Below are 22,442 nucleotides of genomic sequence, written 5' to 3' on the forward strand. Positions count from 1 at the left end.
CTGCCTATTGTTAGAAGAGGTTGCCACAGGGTGTAATTTTAGGACACTTCTCTGTGTGCAGGCAGCAAAGGTTCCTGGTGTCAGGGGACAAATCTCCCTTTTAATTTTTCAGTCTGCCTGAAAATCACCTTTGGAGAGAGGCAACTCCATTAACAGGAATTAATGGAGCCCTTTCTCTAGGCAAGGGTCTGCCCAGACTCCTGGTGTTTTTAATAATCAGGACATTTCATGAGCGTGTTATTTCTGTGTTCCTAGAGCTTTATTTTGAAGCTGAATGTCTCAGGGTGCATGTAGCTCCCCAGCACTTTCAAAAATACCCAAAGGTTTTGTCTTGTTTTGGCATCCTGTCTGTGTGTAGCTCCTGGTCCCCCAAGGATAAACAGAGGAAAGCTTTTCTCTGCTATCTGGTGATAATTTTCTAAAGGTCAATGTTGTCATCCCTTTTACAGGAAATCTTACCTGTCAGCTCTTGCCCAAAATGGCTAGGAGATATTTCCTCCATTTCACTTGCAGTGGGGCTTTCCATGTGCACCACTGGCTAAGCGGTTTTGCATTCAGATGTGCTTTGTGCTAATTTATTTTTTTTTAAACAGTGTTCTGCCTTTAAAATCATCATCTTTCTCATTGCTTCCCCGCCATTCACATGAGTTCCAAAATCCCTGGAATATATGGCACGGATTCCCAACATAACACTTTAATTGCTGATATGGATATTTTTTTTTCCCTTTTTTGTTTTTCCTGGGAGAAGAAAAGATTTGATTCATGCGAGGTGAAGAGAAGGTAACTCCCAACAGTATTGTTTTATCTCTTAACATTTAGAGGTGACTTTTAGAGCTGGTCAGTGTGAGGAATGGGTTTCTCATCAGAGAAAATTCTCGGTGCCATCCATTTTGACACGTGTTTACCAGGTTCTGGGAGGACTTTGCCTCCTCCTGCATCCACACTCAGCACTGGCCGGCGAGCAGGACAGTCTCTGATTGCCTGACATAGTCACAGCTGCCCAGTCCTCTTGGCCAGCAGGGAGCTGCATGCACCTCTCCATTTGTTAGAAACAGATGTTTTCCTCAGAGGAAAGGAAAAGGAGATGGAAAACCACAGCAGCTACTGTGAAATTTCCATTGTGGAAAGATCTGTCTAATCCAGGGTGGAATTTCTGGTCACAACCTGCCTGGCCTGGGAACTCCAGCTAGTTTGTGCTTAGGTGCTCACCGCTCAACGTGGATGCGTAATGGCAAGTGACAGGTTGCAGACTTCAACTAAAGCTTCACAAGAATCGTCAACAGCTGATATCAGTAATTTCACCCCACTGAACATTCCTGTGGTTCTCTTCTAATTAGCAGGCTTTTGTGGGATATGAATACTGCCTCTTGCCCAGCTGTAATCATCTGCCAGTGTTAGGGCTAGAAGAAGGAGCAAAACCAAAAAAAAAAGGAACATTTTAATTTGGATTAAATAAACATTTATCTCCTCAAACTGCTCAGAGAGAAATTAATTGTTTTATTCTTCTGATCTACTAATTGCATGTACAGGCAAGCCCATGTAAGCTTTTCGTGCATGCTCTGTCATTAAAGAATGGATTACGCCTAAATGAAATTACTGTATTTCCATCAAAGGTCTCAGTGGGTCAGGGTAGTTGTCAAGATTTATAGGCTAAAAAGAAGGAGGTCAATGGATGTCAGTGGTTAAGAAATATATTGTTCTTCTGGGGGAGTTATCCTTTCCTGAGAGTCTGAATGGCTCTTTTTCTCATTCTTAGCATCATTTCACACCCTTGCACTGCATGGACAATAATTCTAAACTCCTGTAGTTTCTTGTCAGTTCTTACCCTTTCAACCACCAAGAAACGTTGTGTCAAGTGCATGCTTTCCAAATCCCTGCCTCAGACGGGGAAGCGTAAGAGATCATGATGGCAATGCTTAATTTTCCACCATAAGAGCTATTCTTAGTCCTGTTTTGTCTACAGCGGTGGGGCTTTGTGTTTGCTGGCGGTGACTACAGACACAATTGCTTTCTCACTGCTATAACCATAATAACTGTCTTCTGCCTGTTCTTCTGGCTACATAGAAAAGCAGATGAGAGTGGAAAAGTGAGAAGAAACTTGACAAATAAATTGTTTCTTGAAGGTGAGATTTGCGGGCAGAAAAGGCAGCAGATGTCACCTTTGGGTCAGCAGCACAGAACAGTGATTTAAGAAAGAGAGAACAACTCCATTAATGTTTCAAAAGGTGACAGAGAACTTTGGATATCCAGGTTTTTGCCTACCCTATCATAAGAGGCCTTTTCCCAAGTTTAGATTTCATAATTAGAAAATATATGTAATTATGGCACAATCTGAAAAGCTTCAGCAAACACCGAAAATTGCAGGTGTCAGATTACTTTATCCCCTATTCCAGGTAGAGAAACCAGATCTGTGCAAGAGGGAAAAAAACTGCAGACACCTGAAATGTAAATGGCCACTTAACAAAAATTAAGTACATAAATACCTACATTTCTGCTGATTTCCAATCAACCGCCAGTTTAGGCAGCATACAAAGGAAAAGCAGGAAATCACAAGCACCATTTGAGACTCGCTTCTCTAAGCCCTGTTAGTTGCGTTCTGACCGTAATTAACACGTTCTCTAATACGACCGAATACACCAGAGATTGCCCCAGGTTCTGGGCTTTGGGACAAATGGCTTCTCTGTATGAAAGCCAGAAAAAAGGCAGAGGTTTTTCTTGCAGTCTCGGAGGCGTCAGCGTTCCCAGTGATTGCAGGTCTGGAGCGGAGCCAAGGTTTTACGAGCGGAGCCACGCATCCCTCCCTCCGTGCAGTCCCGCCCTGTTCTTCTACCGCGCAGCGGTCCGGGAGATGCAGAGCTGGTTTCTATGTCAGCAACACAGACGCACCGGTCACCTAAGGGGACATAATAATAATATAATAGTGAAGTGCGTGCACCAAGCAAGCAGACAAATTTTACTTGAGCAGAACCCAGCCGACCTTTAGGAGGTTCCACCGGCCGCTCCCTGCCTGCATGTGGTTTGCCCTTGAGACTTGCTGGTATTCCAGCCTGGCAGCTGCGTGCAGAAAATCCCAGTGAGGCTTTGGCGACTTCCGCAGTTCCATCAGATTTTACTGAATAGTTGTTTACAGAGCGAGTGAATGAGTGAATAGCTGCCAGACAATTTGTAATGTGTATTGCTGTAAAGCAAAAGATAAGACAGCATTTCCTATCGTAATCTGCGAACTCAGGCATGTGCAATCTTGCCGTGTTTTTTCCTAGTGCATGCAGCACTTCGTGGGAGAGGATGGAGAGATGACTGAGAACACCGTTCTGACCTTGAATTTGCAGCTATATATTTATTTGAGCTTATGTTCTTCTCTGAATGCTGTTTTTCCATGTGAGCAGTTGCTGTGGCAGGGATGGGAGAGCCAGAAAGCTGCATGACTGTGGATGGACCATGAAAGGTTCTCTGTTATTATGTTGTCCACATCTTTGGGAATCCTGCTGGTGGGAAATCTCTCTAGATCGCAGACGTCTGCCTTCCCAGGCTGAGACTCACACAGCTATTCGGAGAGGGAAAAAGGAAGGGGTTTTTGTAGAATCACAGGAACTGACACATAATTGGGGTGTCCTTGAGTTCTGTCCTGACTGTAAAAGTGGCCGAGAAAAAGGGTGAAGCAAGTCAGAAAGTAACTAAGAAATTTCCTGTTAGATTTTGTCGTAAACCCTGAAAGCATGAGGTTTTATATATTCCTGTTTCAAAGTTTGTTTTAATCCTATGATCTTCACAGTCTCATTCTCTAATATATACAGAATCACAGAAGGGTGGAGGCTGGAAGCACCTCTTAGAGATCATCTAGTCCAACCCCCCTACTCAAAGCAGGTTCAGCTACAGCAAGTTGCTCAGGGCCGCATCCAGGCGAGTTTTGAGTATCTCCAAAGATGGAGACTCCATAATGTCTCTGGGCAACATGTGCCAGTGTCTGACTACCCACACAGTAAAATAGTTTTTTCTTACATTCAGGTGGAATTTCCTGGCTCTTCTCTGAACTTACTCTGATAAATCCATGTCTCTCTTGCACTGGGGAGCCCAGAATTGGATATGGTTGGATACACTGGACACATAACTTGGACACTTTAGACAGATCTATCTAAAGCATTTTTTAATGTTTTAATCTTAATTCTATATGATGGAGGTTTACATTGACCTGTCCAGACTGGTACTGAGCTCAAAGACTTGTTGAGTGATTGACATGGGAAACGACCTCTGGAGGGTCTAGTCCAATACCTCACTCAAAGCAGGGCCAGCCTCTTAATTTAGTTCAGGTCTTTCAGGGCAATGTCCCACTGAATTCGGAAACTCTCCAAGGATGGTGATGCCAGAGCCGTTCCAGGCCCTGGTTTCCAGTGCTGCATCATTCTCATCAGAGAGAAAATCTTCTGCGTGTCCAGGTGGATTTTCCCTTGGTACAACTTGTGATTGCTGGCTTTTGTCCTTCCACTGCAGACACCGAGAAGGGTGCATCTTCACCCTTGGCTCTAACCCAGCTCCTGCAACCTCTTGTCATGTGCTGTGTGCTCCAGCTCCTACTGCCGTAGTTGCTCTCCACTGGACTCCAGTTTGCCAACATCTTTCTTGTCCTGGGAGGCTCAAAGCTGGACACATCATCCCACATGTGGCCTCATGACGGCTGAGTAGAGGGGAACAACCACTTTCCTTGGTCTGAGAGCTGACCCACTTAATGCTGAGCCACAGAATGGTTGCTGGCACTTCCACTATGTCCTCCAGTATGTATTGCTTGGAATTTACTGGCATCAACATTTCTTTATTTATTATGTTACCTTAGTTTAGATCTCTTTAAACTTTCTTGTAAACCTCTCAGATGATAAATATAAGTTATCTGCAACTTTCATTATCTTGCAGTCCTCACCACATATATGCTTTCCTATTCTGTCATATACTTATGAATCGTCATAAGACAGGAGGAAATTTTGAAACAAGTGAACTTTTTTTTTCCCCCTAAGATGGAATCTAGCAATAAAACTTTATTCTTTTTTTCTGTCTCCTTCCCATTTTTCCTCTGTGTCACTACACTTCACTTATCCATGGCTGATTAGTTTCTATGTTAGCTTCTTGTGTGACAATTCATCAGAGACCTTTTGGAGGTTGTCTGCTGCATTACTGTAGGATCTCAAGCATGGACAAGGAAAAGATGCTGGCAGATGCTTCACAAACAGAGAATGAAAAGTTGGTATCTGCTGGAAAGACCTTGCAAGGAGCTCGTTTTGGGACTGAATATTGTGGATCAGCATACCTCAACTTGGACCTCGTTGCTTTGGGCAGACGCTTCATTTGGTGTTTCTGGAAGTTTCTGGTGTTACGGCATCGCAAAATCAGCCTTAACGAAAGGATATCACAGACAGCCACTTGAGCCCACCTGCAGTGTGACCACTGGAAAAACTCTTTTTGGCCAGAAGGTACTTCTGAAGAGAGTGTTGAGGGGCTGCAACAAAGTAGTATTAAAGTTTTATAGAGGCTTCCTCACAAACGTGGAGAAGAGTCTCAAGAGATACTACAAAGACACCTAATTGCAAAGTTGGCGAGTGATGAATGGAAGCAGGGACTATGGACTATTCGGGTGTGCAGGTTGACCTTTTGATGCTGAATAAAATGAGCAATAAGGTAGAAGAGTCCTTGAAAGTGAAGGCCAGTTGACTGTTTGATGTGACAGGGAAAAGCAGGTACAAAGATGAACAAAAAGAAAGCAAAATGTGAGGCTAGGGAATGATCTCTGCAGCATTGTGGATCAATACACTGTCAGGGCATGACTGAGTTTGTCAGTGGCCAGGAAGAGGATGTTGCAGTAATTGAGACATGAGGTGATGAGAGTCTAGATAAGAATTTAACAGCATGGCTGGGAGTGAGAGGTGAACCAGAGAGATGTTAATAGGAAGGAATCTGCAAAATCCTGGGGATGTCCACAAAGCGGGCAGGGCTCTGAGTGCAGCTCGTGGGCGTCAGCCTGGAGAAGGCTCACTCCAGACAGGTCAGCAGCCAGAAGCAGTGAAGATGGTGTGGTGATGTGGGCTTTGGTGTGGGCTAGCTGTACTCAAACAGGCTACTGCGAGTTCAGATGCTGCCGCCACTGGATTTCCCTACTTCTTTTGCCTGTGTGCCCCATATCTCTTGGGAGGGGGAGGAAGCTTCTAAACCTCTAAGAATTGTTCCTTTCTATTTTTTTTTCCTTTGGGCTCTTTGGCCCATGTGCAAGTGAATAGTTGGAGTTTCCAATTCCTGCGGTTGGCAGCTTCTCAGATCTCATTGTTTCCTGCACATTCCCTTTCTTTCTCTTGATACTGACGTCACTAGCGTGGCACTGGTAAATACTGAAGAAAACTGAAAAATTAGGGATGCTTTCAAACTCTGGAAGAAGACAGAATTTGGCCAGTTTGATGAACTGTCTGCAGGAAATTAAAAAGCAAAACTCAAACAACCTCATCTCCCCAAGGCAAACAATAAAATCAACCAAAAATACTGCCAAAGGTGGAAAAACTGATCACAGCCCTGTATGACGTTAGACTGGGAGGAGGGGGGGGAAGCAGTACAGCACAACATAGTCACTGTTTCCCAGTAGCTGTAATTTAGCTCCAAGTCTTCTTTCCAAGTCACTTATCTCATGAAAATTTGTCACATGCCCTTTCCCGAGGCCTATTTGTCACGTTTTTGTGTGAGCGGCACGGTGCTTTGGGGAGAGGCACGAGCCTACTCGTGTTGGAAGCTGGAGTTCTGCAAATGACTTCAAGTGATTTGGCTTCAAGGTGCTCAGGGCTGAGCTTTCCCCACCACACCAGCTGAAATCACGATCCTCCTCTAACAGGGAAAACCTGCGTCTGTTAAGGAACAAGCGCTGCCTTACGACAACAGATCGTAAATACGGCTGTGGGATTAATATTTGTTTTTGTTTATAGTGGCACAGGAATTATTTTGCATTCTTCTGCGCATATGTGACACACCTGCTAAACATAAGGAATTTTACAAAGGTAGAAACTTTAGACATATAGGTAAGACAGTGGATTACTCATAGGAAAAAATCACCATTTAGAAATTCATTGTTACATCTGCCAAGGATTATTGTTCAAAGAAGTCTGAAAACTTTGAATTAACCTTGGTACTTTAAGAAGAGTTTCTAGGGAGCTGTAATAAAGCTTGTGCTGTAACACCTTTCGGAGTGAGCAAGTAGGAAAAAAATCAGCGGGAGCAGAGGAATGCAGCAGCTTAAGAAATGTCGCCCGTGACATTTAAACGAATTAATCTACTATGACACTAGTAGCATTTGTTGGTGACTTAGGGAGAGGATGTTTGCAGTGGTGGGTGGGATCACAGATGTCGTCTGGTTTTCAGGCTAGTGCCTTGGATGAACCAGTTTCCCTCTTTTCGTGATGCTGACAGGGAGATTTTTACTGAAGCAGAGAAATCCTTGTAATGGATAGTTTGTCAGGGTGTATGCTTTGGTCCAGTGTGGGTGATGAGGTACATATTTTGCATTACTGCTCAACAACGTGTTAAAATCTTGTGCAGGGAAATTCTTTCTAATACAAGATGATGACCAGATCTCTTGGCTGTTCGGTTCTTTAGGCACAATCCATTTCTGTGGTACATGTCAGTGAAAACTAGACAGAGGCCACCAAATATTTTTTCTCATTAATACTTACCAGAGTGTCTGTCCTATAAGAAACACACAGTTAAAGCCGTTTCTAATCCCTGAGCTATGCATTCCACAGGGGTGATATAATTTTATCTGATAACATAAATGGATTATAACGAAACTCGGATGTAGCCAATGTAGGGCTTTCTGCTTTAAAAGCTCTTTTAGGGGATAGTATTTTAGGGGGAAGATGTTTGATGTTTCTGCTTCAGAATATTGTTTCTACATTTCTTTTTTACATTTCTCTTTTGTCCTACCATTGTGAAACTTTGGCAATAGATGTGGACTTCACTCTCAACCTTGACATTTTCATTTTATGAAGCTAAGACCCAGCCGCATTTGGTTTTGCCCTCAGTCTTAAAGAAAACAAGAAAAAAGGGAAACCCAAACCAAATACAGGATGAAGTCTGATAAATTTTTTGCAATGTATCATTCCAAATATAAGAGTGAGTTGTCACCAAGTGGGATTATTTGTCTTAAACTCTGGCAGCTTTACATGTCAGGGAAAAAATTAAATTTCACTCTGCTAGACTTCTCCTATGCCAGTGCGTTTAACAAGCTAACAAAAACAAGTGTATATGGTTGGCCGACACATGCACACATTTTGAGGACTGGATTATGTCATTTATTTGCTATGCCACTTTTGGTAAAGTGTATATTTATTGTACCGCGTTTGATATTTTCATTGGGCTCATAGGTAAAGCACAGTCCGTTTGGGAACTGATTTGCTGTCTCAGTTTTGACTTGCTCTGGGGGAATTAATTAGCGTCTGCTGGAACTGAGCCTGAAAGTACCTTTTAAATTATGCCAGTGCATTGCCTGTCCTCTGCTAGCTGAAGTCCCAGCAGGGCTTGGTGTGGTGGGTCCATCCTGCTGTACCTCAAACACCAACACTGGGGAAACCTCCCCAACGCCTCGCTGCAGGGCAGTCCGCCCAAAAGGTGGCTGATCCCTGTTGCATTACCCTCATGCCTTTACTTAATGTAAAGAAGCCAGAAACAGAGTAAGAATCTGATGTAGGCGTCTGCTGAGAACAACAAATAGTTTTTCACACCTCTTCCCTCTCTGTCCACCTTTCATTTTGGATCCACCATAAGGACAGAGAGCTGACTTCTCAGAGGAACTGAACTTTCTTAAAAAGAGTGAACCCAGTGCAGATACTCTGAATAATGATGACAGTATGTCCGTAGCTGAGGGCCACTTTCCAAGCTGAAGGAAACAAGTATAAGCATTAAAAGGCGAGCATGGCTTAAAACAAAACAAAACAAAACAAAACAAAGCAAAACAAAACAAAGCAAAACAAAACACAACAAAACAAAACAAAACAAAACAAAACAAAACAAAACACACCTGCAAAACCCAGAAGGCTGCCAGATTGCAAAGAGTCTTTATCTTTTGAGTCCACATCTTTTGAGTCCATGCTCATGACCCAGCAAAATACTATAGACTATATTGAAGAGTATAGAGCCCAGAAACTTCTCATTAATAATAACCATGGGCTTTTATGTGTCTATTTAAAATCTACTGGAGTAGGTAGCAGTATCACAGGTTCCCTAAATATCAAGGTCTTCAACTGGTTTAATGCCTTGGTAAGCAAAGACTGGAGTCTGTACTCCATATTTCTTTCAAAACAGAGTTTAAATTAATGGGTAAAACTGTAACTATGTTAACAAGGGCCCTCAACTGTGTTAACAAGGGCCCTCTAATCCCAGGTAAGCACATTAAAACTGTGTGATATGAGGGGATAGGGCTGGCAGAGTGGAACCCTTCCTGTGTATTTAGAAATCTGTTATATTTTTATGCGATTTTTTTGAATGAATGAAAAGGTCACGGATAATTTCTGCAGAAAAAGCCATTTAACATCATGCCTGGGCAATACAAGGGGTCCCCTAAGGGACCAGGTTTGCAGAATTGCAGCTCCTATGTGCCAGACCTACCCAGCGTCTGCTCGCTGTGTGCTTGGAGCCAGGACCATGCTGCTGTGCTCTGCTTCTTGTGGTGGATTCCAAAAACTACATTCAGCACGCTCTGCTCACCACTGACATCTCCTCTCCCTGCGAAATCCTGTCAGCTTGGGCACAGATAATATAACAATCAGTGAGACTTTCAAAGCAGGAATTGGCCATTATGCGGCTGATTGCATAGAGTCTGAGCGTGAATGCAGACACGGATCCTGCTGAGAGGATTGAATTCCACGAGGTAAAACTTAGCAAAGCCTGGATCCTTGTGGTTTTACCGACCACTTTTCCCCGAAACACTGAGAGCAGGTGTGTGATAGAAGGTACACAACCGAACGTAGTGAATACAGAGGTCCTGGTCTCCAGAAATGATGCACAGCCGGTGAGGAAAACCAACAGAGAGCTGAAGTTACCTCCTTGCTGACACGGCAGAGCATGGATGGGAGAGAAGGTGAATGTGACACGATGGCAAGGAGCATAGTACCATCCCTGCCTGAAATCTCGCCAGCCTGCGCGAACAGTTGCGGTCCCCTCTCCAGCACATCACAGAGGCAGAGGAAAGCGTGGGTCGAGCTCATCATAACATCTCTCCTGCCTCTGTTGTTCCTTCTCAGTCAGGTTTCGTCTGCGTTTCCCCACATGCCTCAGCAGTGGTGAAGAGCTGCCCCAAACCCCCAGCTCTTGCATCTTATAATAGAATTGTAGAATCATTAAGGTTGGAAAAGACCTCTAAGATCATCAAGTCCAACCATCCAATCTTCTAGGAATCCATTCTAGGAATTCCAGTCTTCTAGGAATCCAACCTCAATCCCAGATGTCCCTGAGACATGGATGAAGGGGGTGGTACAGTTTTGTCCCCTTCTCAGGCAGTTTGTATTTTTAATAAGAATCCATTTCTTTTACCTTCTTTTTTTTTTTTTCATGTATTTTCCCTCTCTTCTGTCTTCCTCATTCCTGCCTAAGCTGAAAGAAGCCAAATTATATCCGAGTTCTACTCTGCAAAGCATGGATTTGAAATTAGCAGAATGAGTTAGTCCATTCCCAGTTTATTAAAAACTGTTTTTCTGGGACTGATAAGGAAACCAATTAAAAGCCATGAAGTCTATTTTAATAATAATGCTAAATGGGGCACTTCATAAATTGAAGATTCACCATGCAAAGAAAAAGTGATTTATTGTAGTTTATTAAAATGAATCCAGGATTCTTTAAAGAGCAGAGTACTTACTTTTTTTCCTCTTGTTTTGAAATTTGTCTTGAATTCTTGCTCCTCGTTCAAGCAAACTTCCTGCAAACAGCCAGGAGGCAGCTCAACAGCTGTTCCGTGGACTGAAAGCAATGGGATATTTGCTTGAGGACACAGCAGAAGAGGGTGAATTATACACAGTGAACAAATAATTTATTAGGTTGGCCCCATTTCTTCTTTGTCATTTATCTGATCGCGATTTCGGCACTGCTGTTTATTTTTCAGAATTTGACACATGAAAGCGTAAACAAACAAATGGGACTGCTGAATTTCTCATGAACTTTAATCACTTCTACAACCAGACATTCAAAACATACTGGTTTTGCTCTTTTAATTGGGTACGTGGTACTGGTTTCTGTCTCTAGCTGAACAGGATTTAGTGACCTCTGGGATAAATTAATGTGCAAAAATCAAAATGTGTTTTCTGTAAGACTTCTGCAGAATAGTTGTTAGAATTCCAGACACAGAATTATTTTTCAGAGATTTGGGGAATGGGAAGCAGACTGGAAAGAAATTAGTGAAACAGTCAAAACAAGTTTATTTCTCTGCTTTCAGACAAGTGTGTGGAGGAAGCTGGTGATTCTGACAATTTCCATTAGAGATTTAGCCTTCTTAGTCAGCAGATATGGTCGCAAGTGTAATGATCGTGCTTTACAGCAGTTTTAAAGTTAAAAACAAGAGGGTTTTATTGATGCTGTCTGTAAACTGTGTTATATTTTTCACTCGTGTCTAAATGCCATGTGCATATTAAATGCCTATTTTCCTAGCAGTAAACATGGTTTAGTAAAATTTATATTTTAGTGCGTGTGGAAGTAAATCAGCAGAAGGTTGGATGAACTGAGATGTGTAAACTTTTCTAGCTGAGGGAACCAAATTACTGAAATGCAAAACTAGTTACCTGCTTCATTAAGAAGCATGAGTACAGACAATTTTTATGAAAAAATGATGGGAAGCAATTGGCTAGAGAGCGATTGCTGGAGATAGTCTCCATACTAATTGGCTTGTTCAGGATGTACACAAAATCCGATTTACCAATCATTTGTGGTTTTTGTAAATGATAATATTATGGCAATTAAAGGATGAATCATTCTTCTATGATTATGCTATATTAACCGAAAGTGATCATCTGGGTTTAATTCACATCAAAGAAGAAAAAAATTATTTAAAAATGTTACCTTTCAGGTCTCATTTCTTCTTCTGCGCTCCGAGTGCCTACCCTTTTGTCTGCTCTATATTGTGGGTTCTCATGCTCAGACTGCGGATCCTAAGGGTGTTCATATAAACAGATGTTCCTCGTGTCCTGTCTGGGTTATTTTTTTTCCTTTCTTTATAGAGGCCGTAATTCCACTGTATGTAGTGTTATAGACATTTTCATGGTAGAAAGCCGCAGTGTCTTTCATAAATGCCATTTCCCATGATGGAGAAAGAGCGTGCGGATCCCACGGTGATAGATGTTCGGTTGAGACAGTCTGGGCAGCTACAGGAGGAAATGAATATGTGAGGTGCTGAGGTATTGCTCACGCGGGAAGGACGTACTTAACCTTAGGAGGAAAGAGGCTAAAACGTAGAAACAAACTTATTAAGAGGTATTTTACCCCATAGGTTGGAGAGAAAAGTGAAATTCTCATCTATAAAGGTCTTTTTTTTTTTTCCCCTGTGCTTCATCTATTTCACTTTTCATTTACTGAGATTTCTTCTGTGCACAAAGTAATTATTTCTCTCATGTCTACATGACTGACCTGGGGGGCTTAGTTAAAAAAGGGTCTTCTCCTTGTCTTCAGACCCTGAAGGTTTGCCGTGCAGGCTAGCACTGAAAAGCTTGGCTTGTTTGCTGGGGAAAGAAGGGGTCTGCAAGCTCCAAATCAAGAGATCACTCATGTTGAAGAGGAATCACAGAATTCTGTCCTTGGAAATGGGCTGAGGATTGATGGATTTTTTGAGGGTTTTTTTTTGCCTTTACTCTTGGAGCAGGTAGAGGAATGATGGATTTTGTTTTAATCCAGCCTTGCGGGATGAGAGAAAATGAAGCTATGTTTAACTGGCTACAGGAAAAAAGCCTCTGAGCTTGCTACAAATAGATAAAATCTTTCTCACAGTTTGTAAAAATTGCAGTGAAAAATGAACTCAGACATAGAGACAGCGTGACTTTTTTTTATAAATATTTGTATTTCATGCTGAGAATTCCTTCAGCTGTGTACATGCGTTTAAAAATATCTGAAGATTAAAAAATATGACTCCAACAAAGTAAATTCGACAGATAAACTGTTACCAGAATTTAATTCCTCTTGATGCAGGACAGAGTGGAAGTGCCCGCTGGGCAGCTGTTCACGCACTGCGTCCGTGTTGTTCTTGAGCCCAATTCCCTCTGAACCTGTGCTCACAAATTGACGCTGAGTTTTGCAAACCGCTCATTAACACTTACCTTTGTGGCCCTGGCTGGGTAAGCCGTACAGTGATCTACGTGGCTGCAGCCTGAACAAGGGTTTTTACAAGCCTATATATGTTTTTTATGTATATACATATACATATATACACAAAAGTGATTCAAGGTAATTCAGTAGAGTGGTAATTCAACAGAGTAATTCAAATAGAGTGGGGGGTGAGGGGGAAGCATTATCACTGTATGTTGTTTCTGAACTATTGACCAAAACTCATGTTCTGATCTTCTGTCGTGTCTTCACCCAGTTTTCACGCATCCTCTCTCTTTCCTTTGTCCTTCTCCCCTTTCGCTGCCAGGCTGCCCTCAAGCAGGCAGGGTCTTCTTCCTTCCCCCTCTCCTACCAGCTGGTATCCATTTTGCACATTCTCCTTCTGATGTTCTCCTCCTAAATGGTAATTATCTGCTCAAGTTCTGTTAATAGGACACTACAGATACTAAGCAATAAAGACTATAATATATCCAGTGCTTTACGCTGTATGTCAAAAGTGATTGCAGGTAGTTGTTAAAATCCTAGTTATGTGCTAAAACCAAATTCTTTGGAAAGTAGAATATTTTTTTTTTCACCATCCCAAACACTAATTGCTTGCTGTATCTTACCTCCACTGAAATAGATGCCGTTCCTTTCCCTGGCTTTGATGGGAAGGCATCTGATTACTTGCCTATTTTCAAATATGCCCAGAGGTCACAGCACGAGCCATTTTTCAGAAAGGTTCGGATTCCAGCCCAAGCGCTGAGCGCGCACTCGGGGGTTTCAAAAGGAGGAGGTTAAGCTATCCAGAAATCCTTTCTATAAATATTGATGAGGGAGCTGTGGGGAGCTCTGCTGTGTTGAAAGATACTACTTTCATTTGGAAAACGCAATGAGGAAGGAACTGAGCTCTTTTCAAAAATGGGTTTGTGGGTGCCGAGCACCTGAGAACATGATGCCGAGTGGTGAAATGCCTTATCAATATTGTGACGGGGATGAGACCTCCATGGAAACAGAGAAGTGTAAAGCAGAAGTACATTTGTGCCTCTATGGTTTGTTTTGGAGGATTTCCAGTCGTTCTAACAAGCTGGTCGTCTCCTGGCATCTATAGGTGTGCGCTGACACCCTCCGCGCTTCAGCAGGATCCAGCCATCGGGGCCGTAGCTGATCAGTAGTGTCGGCAGCGCTCGGTGCAAAGGGAACCTGGCGAGGATCCTTTCCAGCTGCCTCAAGGCAGAGTGAGTTCAGGACCCACAAGGAGCATTATTGACAGTTGAATACTAAAATATTTGTGTCTGTGCGAGGGTTTATCTTAACACTGTTGAATTATATCTTCAGCCTGGACTAGAAGCATCTACTGCACTGAACATGAGACCCTTGACTGTGTTGAGCTGCTTATCTGTATTTGTTCTCTTCGAAAATGTTTTGTTAGCAGAGTCACTTACTTCTCAGAGCTGAGCAATAGCAGACAAACAAGTCAGTGTGCCCATTTCTGGAGGATTAACGATCCTCATTTGTACTTCTAAAGGGTTTGGTGGCCACCAACAAAGTTCAGCAACAGCCTTCTGGAATGAGCACATGCGGTCATCACTGTTTCTTGAGTAAGGAACTAGAAAAATTGTGAATTTCAAGTGCCTTTCTAAGGCACTTTCCAGGGCACTGTTGTATCTGCCTTGTAAAGTCTCTCTCACCCTTTGGATTGATGTGTTCAGGTTGGCACGCAAGCTGAGGAAACAAGTGGGGCCTTCCAGACCTGAGGAAATTATGTGGATTCATAATATCTTTAGTTTATAATTAACATGTGAAAACACACTATATATTCCTATTACTGGACGCAAATGAGATGTCATGTGGAGGAAATAAATCTCTGACTAGTTTACACTTTTTTTTTCCTTTATATTTTGGATTTTCGTTTCAGAAGACACTTTTCCTTTAGGGTTAAAAAAGCAATTTTATTTTTTGACGTATCTTTGAGTTCAGTCATTGCTTTCCTTTTTAACACACTTTGCCTGTTGCCCTCTCTCAATGTTACCACAGTATTTGTCTTCTGAAGCTTGTCCCAAACGTGAATTTTTTTTATGTCTTTGTGTACATAATGGATTTTAAACTCTCTCTCTTTTAAACTGTGCTGCTCCTGACACATAGAGCAGCTCTGCAGAGTACGTGGAGATGGAAAACTCAGCACCAATGAGCTTCCTGCCCATTAAGCATCACATCTGTAGGTGGCCCTCCCTGTTCTTACCCTGCCTGGGAGCAGTCGGTGCCGGCATGGGGACTGGACCTGTCCAGGGAGAGGACACGAGTCCAGCATGGCTGTGATGAGGAAGAGGAGGTCAGGGACACATTCCCACAATTTCTAGCAAGGAGAAAAAATAATCGCTGTGTGTGGTCTTCTCCACTTCTGGCTACTGTGGTGTTGTGGCAGTTTCATCCCAAATGCATTGGTATTATCCCTTTTTTTTTTTTTTGACATCTCCAAAGTGAAAACTGACTTTTCTCTTTTCTTCATTTTAGAGAAAAAATCAGAAAACAGCCTACACAAATAAGCATCAAAGATTAGACTCTTTTGAATCATTTTCAGTAATCTGCAGATTTGCATCACTCAGTGGCTGCGTTTGAAACATTTCTCCAGAGAACCCTGTCAGGTCGCGATACGGTTAAAAGCCAACTAAAAATTAAGAGCATTTTGAATATATGCTTCAGAATTTTAATTATATCATGATTCAAAATTCGTAGGCTTCAGTATCTGTGAGAATGCTACTTAATTTCCTGCAAATGCTATTGGACTTATGCTCCAATCAGCTGGAATTTTTACTGCATAATCATGTGGTGCTCAGTGCCCATAATTAAGAATTGTGTGTCAATTTGTCAAGCACCATAAAAGACAAAAGGGAACACAAACTGTAGTCTCATTTTTCTATGGGTCAGCAGATATTTTGCGTTATAAATCCCATTTTCCAAAGGACTTCCTAAGATTGCTTTGGTATTTTAGTCATTTAAAAACAAACGGTAGCTGGTTTGCAGTTACATTTGTTTCTGACTGGAAACTCCTCTGGAGACAGTACTGCAGTTTAACTTACGGTTTGTAAATAGGGGAGAGCAATGTTCCTCCTGTAGGCTGTCAGAAATATCTGGTAGGTGGCTAAATTATCCTTTTCGTTTTTGGGTGGATGCTGATCTGGTGAGCTGCTTCCACTCCCAGTTTGTCTGGCGGGACATTGCGAAGTGCTCAGCTCCTCGGAGGATCGGGACCTGCTCCATTTATCTCATTGCATCTACTCTTTCTTTTCCCTTTTTCTCTTTGGTTTTTCAATTCATTCCTGGTGCTGATAACTACATAAGTGAGGGTAGGACATGATCATCATGTTAATTTCTGAATACCTTGACATTAAATCACAATCAGACATCTGAAGGAGGATAAGTAAAACAAACAAACAAACAAAATCAATCGATGGTTCCAGCAATCAGTTGCCAGTTCCCTGATGGTGGAGTAGAGCTGTTGTGATCACGTCAGTTTTCTTCACAAGGTAAAAAATCCTCCCCAACCTCGTTCTGTGTAGCAAGAAATCAGACTTCGACAGATGCAAGTATGGAAAGGGTTAAGACTAGACAGTCATATGTAAATACGATGGAAAGAGTGTACGAAGGCTCTACAGACCACTGGATTTCTATCGTGCTTGCTGAATCTGCCCATCTCAATACACATCTGTGGTTCCTGTGGGGAACAGGTTTGTAAGCAGAGTTTAGCAACTTGCTGCTTTCGTTTTGTATACCCATCATCTTCTTCGGTCAGAAATCTCAGTACAGAAATGCTAGTTTAGAAGCAGAGGTTAGTCTTTCCTTATTTATAGTGAGTAACATACCTGTAGGACCTATACACAGAATAAATGTAAACCAAGAACTGAAAAGCTTGAAAATTATGAAACTGGAATAGTTTATGCATTTTCTAGCACTGCGGGTTTTTGGTTTTCTTTTTTTCAATTTGTTTTTCTTAGCTAGTGTTCATTGGCTGTTCCATAAAACTATCAGTTATGGCTGCTGAAATTGCTGCACACCAGGCAAGGTACCAGGAGATGGAGAGACTGATAGTTCTGCTTCCTCAGACAGGACTAATATCTTGCTAATCCCAGCTGGTGTCCCTGTATAGCCACATTTATATACTGGTAGAGCAAAGAAAATATGGAAGAACCTATTTTAGTGGGAAAAAAATGTGGAAATTCTTTTGCTACTAGACTGCCTTGAAAGTGGGGTGGCTGAACTGAATTTAAGCCTTAACAACTGATGAGCAAGGGATCAATATGGCTAACCTGAGAAGCTGGGATTTGTTTGTGGAGTTTCTGTAGTCCATTTACATTTTATGTATGATTTGTAGTCACTTGCTGAAGCAGAAAGCAAATGCAACTGGAGGGGAGGGAGGATGTGGGCAAATTATTCTTGACTGTGAAATGGTGCACCTCAATCCCGTTTTGAAAGAACCACTTGCTGGGGATGGAGTAGCTGCAATTGCAAGACTGTCTCTGAGCATAGAAGCCTTTTGATAATGCTGTCACATAAATGCCATGTATTGGCTCATTCTGTGGATTTTTTCCTTACTGGGAACTGTTCTAAAACTTCTAAGAGGTTTATGAAACTGCTATTAGATGGAAATATTTTTTTCTAAATGGGATTAAGTCCAAGATTCAGTCTTTAAAAATACCCTACATTCCTTAAACTATCACAGTCCATTTCCCGGGTGTCTATACCCATACTTATTTTTTTAACACTCTTGTTTCTTTAAAATTATTGGGGAAAACTTAACTTTTCTTTTTGATCTCTTTTTTCATCTTTCTGGTATGCTTCTCTCTTCTATTCCAAATGTCTTTGACTTCTCTACTCTCTCGTACTTCTACTCACGCAGAAATGAAATACTATTCCAACAGAGCACAGCAGAAGTAAAAACTGTTTATTTTGAAGTGATGGTATATCCCGGTGTATTTGACCAAATATTCAGAATAAATTCTGACTTGATGCTGGATGACTCGTATCAGGAAACAGCTTTTTGTAATGTTTTTGTGTAAATATGAAACGTCACCTCTGCATTATAGATACCAGTTGCGTGTTTGTGGCAGAGCACAGAATATGATATCATTCAATAGACAAGGTTGTCAGTGTAGTACTACAGCTGAGATTGAAATAATTTCTTCTTGAAAACTTCATTTGGAACATCCCCCACTGCCATTGTAATCACATATCACTTTTTATGCTTCTGGTGATGGATCCGTGTATTTGAGGTGAATCTGAGGAGATCTGTGCAGTTGCAGAGGCTGAAAATAAGCCTCAGAGTCTACTAGTTCAAAGTCAGGCCAGGGTGGTAGTTGTGACACAACTTGTGTCACAAACATCTGACAGCAGGTCGGATGACCACATAGAGGTTTCGTTCCAGCTCATACTGAAAGTGGACTTCATATAAAACACAAATAGCGGTTACCAAAATCCTCTGAGACTATGTTTTTTTCTCCCTGTATTTAGCAAAGAAAATGCCCAGACTTTGTCTTTGCCCAAAATTTAGGAAGGGACATTAAAAATTACGGCTTAGCATCTTCCCTTAGCAGGGAGACAAGAGAAGAACAGATTTGGGACGTAAGGCTTGAACAACCTCTTGGTGCATGGAGTTCAGGGACATACAGGGTCTTCATACAGGCTTCATTTCCGAAGTGTTTGAGGCCTTTTCCTTCCACTTTTCCCATTGGAAGGCTGATTCCAAACCCAGTTAACGGCTAGGAACTTTATTTGCGTTCCTAGCCTAAATATATTCATCATCAACATTTATCCATTTGTTTTGTGACACCATTACCTTTTATCTTGAATTGTTCTTTATTAATAATTAATAAAGAATTAATTAATATTTAATACAGAGCAAACATATCCTCCCTTACCTTTCCCCTTAGCTGTTCCTCTTAATTTTGCTAGACTAAACCATCTAAGCTCCTCTAATCTCCCTTGAAGAAAAAAAATAGCTCTCTCCAAACTGATTTTTGCAGCCTTTTTCTACACCTGGACCATTTTCATTTTATGATGATGATGATGGCCAAACTCCAGCTTGCAAAATGCATGTGGCTCATAAGCTCTTGCAATGTGTCTCTTTTGCTGATTATCCAGTGTTAGTGCTGCTGCCCAAACTGCAAGAGAAGTGTCTTGCCAGCACTGCAAGGTGAGAAAATAGAATAGATAGGCACAGGATCAGTGTATGATACTCCGATACACGTGGTGCTTCTAGTATGAAACCGCAGCTTCCAGCTCTGGTGTGTATTCCAGTGTGCTGGCAGGAGCTCCAGATTGAGGATGCAGGAACAAGGTAGGACATGATATTTCAGCGGGGAGATGTGCAATAGGAGGGAAGGAGAAAGGTTGAAGCATTCTTTGGACTCTGAACCTTTTGCGATGAGCTTATAGACCATTGCTCAGGTGAAGTGTTAATATACGTAGTCTGGAGGCCAGCTGTCCTGCTAGCGTTAGCACCGGAGGAAGTGTCTATGTGGCAGGCTGCAGTAGCAGCTGAGCTGGTGTGAACACACAAGCTGTGGCGCTGGGAGGCTGTTGTAGCATGATATTCCACCTGGGCTGATTAGCCCTTCTCACATAGCCAGGCTGCTCCCAGTGCCCAGGCTGGCTGCTGTGGTCAGTCTGACCTTGGATATCACAGCCAAGCATTGTAGGCGTTGACAACGGGCATAAACAGCAGAAAAATCTCCCAGAGTCTTGAATGTTTGTCGGGTACGTAAATATCTCAGATTGTTTTCCTTAAATTATCCCTATGGGGATCATTTATGCAGCAGTTTTATAACTAGTTTCTGCATAAAATATAGTCCTGGTACTCAGGTTATCTTTTATGTAGTCAAACATTTTCTTGTTTGCATGCTAATCTAAACTCTTCATCACTGAATAACTTCAGCAGCCGTAGTGAGTTTTTCTTATGGTGCTTTGCTTTGGAAAAGAAAATGGATGTGTCTGCTTTTCTTAATCATAAATTCAGTCTCCTGTTTCTTTGTTATAATTCTTTTGATGTGAAGAAAGCTCCAAATCCGTTTTTTGTGAAATTTAAATAGCAAGTATATTTAAGAACTCATATGGGTTAACAATGAATTCTCTGCAACTGGGTGCATGGTAAAAGCTGGGGCAGTGTCTGAGTTTAAAGAGTTCTTTAATTTTTCATACTTTACTTTTGATTGTGCCAGAGATACCATTTCCAGCCTCAAAATAAGTACAGGATTTACTGTTCCAAAGTGGTAAAGTGATCAGTTCAGACTTCTAGTTTACTTTCTTGAGGGAACTCTTTTTCTTGTCTCATAGGAAAGTGTAATCATGGTGAAGGAGCCTGGGTGACATAGCGAGCCTGAGTGACACAGGATTTCCAGTTTGCTGGAGCATACTGGGCTGTGGCAAAGTTTAGGATGTAAGTCTGTCTCACTGAAGGGTACATCAAGTCACGGCAATGAAGAGTAACACTTCTGTATAAGGCTCACTCATCCTATAATGTGAGGGCTGCAGCAAATCTTTCAGCGCTTAGCACACAGCTATAATTATACCTGCATTTATATAAGTGCTGTATGTACAGCACTGCATGCTACCGAGGCTTTGTCATCCCAGATTTCCAAACTTTTGGTTGCGACCAGCTTGCATGTGGGTGCAGCTGCCATTTCTAAACTAACCTGTGTTTAATTTACCGCCATTTAAACCTTTTATGCTGTGGTGGCTGCCCTCGTGGTTATGAGTGGCGGGCTGCTTCCTGGCCAGAGAGCAGCAAGATACTCTTACCTATAGGCTGAGTATAGAAGTGTTACTATGCCTTGGCTCTTGCTTTGGGGTGCAAAGCAATTAGATCACTGACACAGTGTCACTGCAAGCATTTTTTTGGACCCAAACCATTTCTTTTCACCTAGTCAATGGTAGGAGGGATGCTGAAGGTAAAATAATGGTAATTCACTTCTCCAGGCTAAAACGAGCAAGACAAGTGCCTTCCCCTGTGGAGGCTGTGCCCAAGGAATGTGTCAGGGAGTAAGGAGGGGACTTCACCATGGCACAAAACGTCTTTGGGACCCAAAACAGCAACAGTAATAACCCAGTAGTAGTCCAAGACCCAAGTCAGGACAGGGTATTGACTGAGTGAGGGATTGTGGTATCCCAGAGGCAGATATAAAGCCTGTCCTTAGGAACTAGCAAGGCTGAGTCTAATGCAGGGTATGACTTGGTCTTGTCTATGCTTGCGGTTGAGTAAGATCTAAGCTCTAGTTGTTGTTAATATGTCATTTGTTTGATGCTGTATGTATCTTCCACAGCTTGCAAAGTCACTGAGACATAGTATTGTGTGGCACCCATAATGTTACTTTGGAGTTACTCTCTGTAATCTAACTGCACCTCTGATTTTTTCCATCTTTTCCTCTTTTTTTTTTTTTTTTCCCTGTAAGGGTTTAAATTCCAGATTGAAAAAAAATTGGAACGATAATTGGACCAAATGAATAATGTAAAATGTCCCAGCTTAGATGATGGATTAATCACCTTTCCTTGTACGTTATGTCATCACTTCCAAAATAATAGCTTAGTTGTTTACACAGAGCTGCTGAAGCCATAGACAGCTGCCTTATTAACTGCCTGTTCACAGCAACTCTGCGAAACTAGAATTTTAGTTAGTGGTAATGGTTAAGGCAGGTGGAAAAAAAAACCCAGGAGGCCCTAGTTTACTTGAAATAACCACTTTCATCAAGATGCAGTCATCATTTTTTAATGATGTTTTGCTGGTTTGTGTATGGGACTTGTTGAATAAAGTAATCATGTTCACAGTTAATCAGAACATATATGATTCCCCTTCAAAAGTAGAGAAGCCGAGTGGTGGCAGATGCAGATCTTATTTCAGCTGTCCCCTGAATTTGAAGAAAAAACAGCTGGGAGCAATAGTTATTATCATTAGTGACACCCAGCCAAGATATGCAGTCTTTTGGACTCCATTATAAACATGAAAAAATCACAGTTCGCAAAATACAGGGACCAAATGTTTTTTATACGAACTCATCCCTGGCACCAAATATCAATATTTTATTTGAAACTGTAAATGAGCACACTACAAAACTCCATCATTTTAGATTAGAGTGTATTGGGTTTGCATGGCAAGA

The 22,442-nt window shown here is 41.8% G+C and overlaps 1 protein-coding gene across 4 annotated transcripts in view; it reads left to right on the forward strand.

Moving 5' to 3' along the window:
* The window catches only part of ENOX1 (ecto-NOX disulfide-thiol exchanger 1), a 380,777-nt gene that overhangs the window by 139,863 nt on the left and 218,472 nt on the right, over positions 1-22,442 (forward strand). The gene's annotated exons all lie outside the window — the stretch shown is intronic.

The sequence above is a fragment of the Opisthocomus hoazin genome, chromosome 1, assembly GCF_030867145.1.
Source record: "Opisthocomus hoazin isolate bOpiHoa1 chromosome 1, bOpiHoa1.hap1, whole genome shotgun sequence".
Lineage (NCBI taxonomy): Eukaryota > Metazoa > Chordata > Aves > Opisthocomiformes > Opisthocomidae > Opisthocomus > Opisthocomus hoazin.